This window comes from Cynara cardunculus, assembly GCF_001531365.2.
Source record: "Cynara cardunculus var. scolymus isolate 2C chromosome LG 1, CcrdV1, whole genome shotgun sequence".
NCBI classification, from domain to species: domain Eukaryota; kingdom Viridiplantae; phylum Streptophyta; class Magnoliopsida; order Asterales; family Asteraceae; genus Cynara; species Cynara cardunculus.
Window position 1 is genome coordinate 5,657,622 of NC_037528.1, and position 6,000 is coordinate 5,663,621.

The window sequence follows — 6,000 nt, forward strand, 5'->3', positions numbered from 1 at the left end:
ATTATAAAGTTCTCAAATGATTAAACTCTTATTTACACACACATATACACATATATGTGTGCATGTGTTAACCACACGAGGGGTGTGTCATGACACAAAACAAGTGAATAAAATGTCGTTTTGCAATGCGTTGAATGAAAAAGAGTGAGCACTCACTCTTTGTTAACTTTATGGGTAGAACCGCAACTATTAGAAGTAAATGCTCGATTACAATAGAGACATCTAACCGGTTTTACTGATTGAAACGTGTTATCGTCTTATAATTTATTCAGAAACTTACATGTAATATATATAAAATATTTGAATAGAAATTAGTTTTGTTATAAAATAAATTATAAGATGTAAAGCAACAAAAAGAATGAAGCTTATCTTTAAAAATTGAATTGACAATCAAATTGCTTTTATGTTTTTTAAATGATTTGACACAAAGAGAATTGCTTTTTCACTTACCTTTTTGTTGCTCCCCATTTATTATGTTTTACAAGACAAAGACAAGATTGTTATTTTTCTTTTCTCATTAATTTACAATTTTAGTCCCTCACTTGTTTTTCATTTTGCATTTTAAGTCCATTCTTTTATTTTCATTTTCATTTAAAATAGTAATTTGTTAACATTTCAGTCAAGTCTCCATTCAACGTTTGTCATTTAAAAAAAAAGATTTGTTTCTAAATTACCCCTTTAAAATTAAAATTAAAATGTGGAAAATATTTATTTTTTGATTAAATTTAATGTAAATATGTAAAATAAAAAATAGAAAAGAAAATGGGAATGCAATTATTCATTTCATTGGTACCACAAAGTGTGGTCTATTCTCAATTTGTCGGGCTCTTGATGCTATTTTTGTACACATTGTCTTCCAAATATGAAGCACATCAAACCTATGAAATATTTGCTTTACACAACCAATTTTTCTTTACGTTTTTAAACCTTTCAATTTATAAGAATAAATAATATTTAATGCATATATGATAAATAATAATATTTATATATTATGGTTGTGAGTCGTGATAAACTGATAATCCTACAAAAAAAAAACTGGATTGTCATCGGTTATAAAAGAAATAGATGTTGATTGGTGAACCTGATGATTCTTGACAGTTCACGCTAACAAGCCGTAAGATATGACGACATGTTTATTGATTTTATCGGCTGACATGATGTACGTATTGGGTGGAGTATAGTTTGCAGAAGCACCCCCATCGGCTTGATTTTGACATGTTTTTTTTGGCATATCGAATCTTGAACGAAAAGTCAGAAGTCCATGGTAATAGGCTATTGCAATAACTTAGTGGGAGTTACTCGTACCACACAATTAATGCTTGTAAGAAGCTCACAAGTCTCAACCATTATCGATATTGAATAATTTGTCACAAACTTTTCTTTTTTAAAATTTTCACATCCTCGTAATACCTACACACAGTTCTCTTTCATTTATTAGGGATGTAAGATCTGTATACGGTGTAAGGAACATCTCCCATATAGAGATTTTCGTTATCGATGTGGTTTGCCCTACCATTCTGGCAACACAACAATATGTTCTGATATCATTTGTAACATCCCAATTGAATATTTATTATATGAAATTCAATAACTCAATTTGTGTTATATTGCATAATTAATTGATAACAATTACATTTTCTTAGCTAAAATACGCAGCCAGACTGTTTAAAGTCATTCATAACATATTCAAGTGTTTACAACCTCTTAATGTATTGTATTAAAGTAATTAGATGTTTATTTTAATAACAATTTTTATAATCATGATTAATATATTAATTATTTATTAGAACTAGAATACAAAGACTAAAAAATGTGTTTTTACCTGTCCCAAAATAAAACTACCTATTTTTTTACTTGTCAGTTAACTCGTTCAATTAGTTCATTTCGCCACATAAGCAAGTAAATCATTATGCAAATTAAGTAACAGGTGTTATACAAATAAAATAATTTTTTACAACTTTTAAGGTTACTTGTACATTATCAGTTTTTACTATCTCTGTCGATTTGTCTGCAATAAAAACAAGATTTATTCATCTTTTAAGTATGCAAAACAATCGATGAGAACACATATTTTTGTTAAAAAAAAAAAAAGTGGAATACGATGATTAAAAAATGTATAAATAAGACATGATTTGATGATAAAGTCCCATGTTTGGTGGTTGATGATTCAATTTGAGATTTCGTGATGAGTTTTATGTCAAATCATAAGTAAAAGTTTTATTCTTTTTTCCATAATTTTGACCAAAACATGTTTGAATGAGTTGAACATCGCTTTTGTAATTTCGCAATCAATCTTTCCATTTTCAATACTTTGACCACTTTGTTTTTTTAAATGATTAATATTATTTAATTTTACTTTTTATAAACTTATAATAATTGTAGAAACTAAAAAAAAAGTTTGAAATTTGTATAAATTCATTACTATTTATTTAAAATGCAACAATATGTTAAAAAAAGAGAGGAGAACAAATATAGAGAAGAAAACAATACAAATGTATGCAAGAAGCAGTACCGACTGAAGGTAAAACAGACAACAAAACAATAAAACCCAAAAAAACAAGACGATTCAAGAAAGTGCCAACAAAACCCCAAAGCCTATGCCATCGGGAGGGACTCAAGGCGAGCCGTGGAAAGCATCAACGTAAACAACCCTAAAAAAAGACCTGAAAACAAAAACAAGTCTGCCTTGAAAACAAAAAGGCACAAAAACGAAAAGCCGAAAAAAGAACACCGAATCACAACCCCATGATCCGACAACCGAAAATGTGTACCCATCAAAAGCATACCCTCCACACCACAATGGCCAAGAGAAAGAGAAATCCTTACAATGCATTGAGATCCACTTATACGATTATAGCTGAATGTCAAAACGATGATCGATAGAAATGTTATTTTCCGAGGAGAAAACCAAAGAGTCACGAAAATGCCAAATTAAGTATAGAGCAATCTACAAATAGATTAATAAGAACCCACTTGGTTCATTTTAAGAGAATGAAAATAAGAACAAGTATTATAAAAATATGACTGAGTTGAGAAATGAAAATTCGTTCTTTCCAATTTACCGGTTATACATAATTATTTATTTTTAAATAATTACAATTTATTGCATTATATTGGATCAAACACCATTTTATTCTTATATTTCTACTTCCGTACCTTCTAATACTCATAAGTCCAAACCAAACACCCCCAAAATGGCTCAAGAATCGAACTGTTCAGGATTATCGTCCATAGATAACCAAGTCCTAATGTGCATACAATGATATGGTCGCCATTTATCTATTTTTTATAAACATTTTATGTATTAGATATATAATAAATAAAAACATATGAAAATGAATCAAGTAAATAGTTGCTTTTTGTCTCAAGTCTCGGTCATGGAGTTTTTTTTAACTGTATTAAGAAATCCCTAATCTATTTTATTTTGGACTTTGACTTCACATTTTTGCACTTTTAAAAGACTTAGAGAAAATATAATCATTAATAAAGTAGAATAAAATCCAAAATTTTCTTTTTATAATCAAACCCATTTTTATTTAAAAAAGAAAATTAAAAGATATATTTGGGTTTTAATTACTCAATTTATATGGGTCGGATTATCTACCGTTTTTCTTAAAGATTGGAAATAAAAGTAAGTTTTAATTTTAGTCCTTGTGATTCTTATTTTGTTTTGGAAACGGTTTCTAGTCACTAACTCCGGTAATAATTTTTGTTAAAATGAAAACGGTTCAGTCTTTCTACCTATTTTCTTAAATTTCTTCTAAACAAATATAATATATAATCTATATATTGTTTCTTATATTATAGTTTTTTAAATTGATGTATCATTTCTCAAATAATATATTGTATTTTCTTAATTTATATATTGTTTCTCAAATTTATATATTAAAAAAATATAAACTTATATATTGAAATAAATTTAAAAAAAATATACTATATAATTTAAGAAATAATATATAGTATTTTTCTAAAAAATATTTAAGAAAACATGTAAAAAGACTAAACAACTCCTAATCTTATGGGATTGTTAACGGAGTTAGTGATCATGGACTATTTTCAAAGCAAAATGAGAACTATAAGAACGAATTTTAGACTTATCAAAATTCAGATTTCACTTTCAAAAATTTCACTAAACCTCAAGGACCAAAGTTAGACTTTACTATTCAAATAATTATAATTAAAGATTTTTAGAGTAAACTACAATTTTTGTCCCTGTGGTTAGTTGAAAATAACACTTTTAGTCCCTACTTTGCAAAAACATTAAAATTGGGTACCTCATTTTAACCGTTGTTAAAAAATTCCAGTAAATATGAGACATTTTCGTCTTTTACAAGATCAAAATCGATTTTTATGATTTTGATCCATATGGTTTATAATTGGCTAAAAGATAAAAAAAAATCAATAAAAGAACTAAAATGTTTCTTATTTAACCAAATTTTTTTAACGATTGTTAAATAAATAGATCAAATTTGGTCGTCTTTACAAATCATAATTATTATCTTGTAATTTTGAAATTATAAGAACGAAAAGTAGGTTATTTTTAACAAACTATAGGTACCAAAATTCACTCAAAAATTCGTAGAGTGAAAAATTGAAAATGGAAATTTCTTGAAGCACATAATATAAGATCTAGATAAGTACAATACCGGAAAAACCCTAGTCGCATCATACATGCAAGTGCAGAATTTTGGAAGCTATTGAAACCAACACATGACATATATTTTTACTAAACATTTAATTTTTTTATTTTAAAAACTATTAATTTTTTAAAATATAACTCTATTAAAGTGTTAATTATAAAATAAATATTGCATATAAAATCTTTTAATTTTGTAATATTCTTATTTTGTCCATTTCTTTCGATACACGATTTACCCATTTTTTAAACAATAAAAACAAAATCCTGAATAATTTTTGGAAACTCGTACTGTCCTTTCCAAATGAACATATCAAGTTTTGATGCAAGATGAGGATGACGATAACAATTTTTGAGTCTTTTGATTAGTTCACTGTTTATTATGATTTCATCTACTTCAACTGCATTCAAATTCATTCATCTATTTTCAACTACGTACATTTGTCTTCTTTTACATTCATTTTCATGTTCACGTACTTTTAGTTTTCTATTTATTACTTGCATATGCATGAATTTTGTTAAAGTTTTGATCACGATGATTTAAAAAAATAGGTTATACGTAGATAAAGATAATTGAAGTTAAATTAATATATTTGAAGGTTTTGTTCACACGTTTTCACCATAACTCTTGTTCTCGTCGAAATCCATATATATATATATACACAGATAGATCAAATGAGAAGATGACTGGCCACAGAGCGGAGGACCTTTCCCACGATCCTTGGTCCCACATTTTTTGACATGTTATATCACATATGATCGATTTCCCTTTGTAATCACATGTGATGTTATAATTTCTCGCCTTTTCGTTTAATAACATCGTAATCTCTCTCTATATAATATGGAGCAACAAATCCCTCATGGGCATCATGATGAAGTGAGCATCATGATGATGAGACAAAGGTTGAGAAATTGGTGCCAAAAGTTAAGGAACGCGAACTTAAAACAATGATTTGTTTAAATAACTTTTTGACAAATTTAAGAAAATTATTAATTAGTCAAGTCTTTCAATTAATAAATAAAATCTTTAAAAAATTAATAACGTTTGTAAATGGGATATCGTCTATCGTTTTATATACTTGTTAACCTTTTTTAATTTATTTTATAAAGAAACATTATCTATCTATATTATAAAGTATTTGACAACAAACTTTTAAAAACTATTTTTTATGCATGAAATACTGTTTATTGATGTATATTACTTAAAATTTATAATCTCAAGTAATTATGCGTAAGTACAACTTATTAAAGCTTTATTTTTAAATTCGTGTAATTAACTGCAGATAAATACAATCAAATACATGATAAACATCAATTTTAAATATAGAAAATCTAAAATATATTTATTAAGTTTTAACATAATG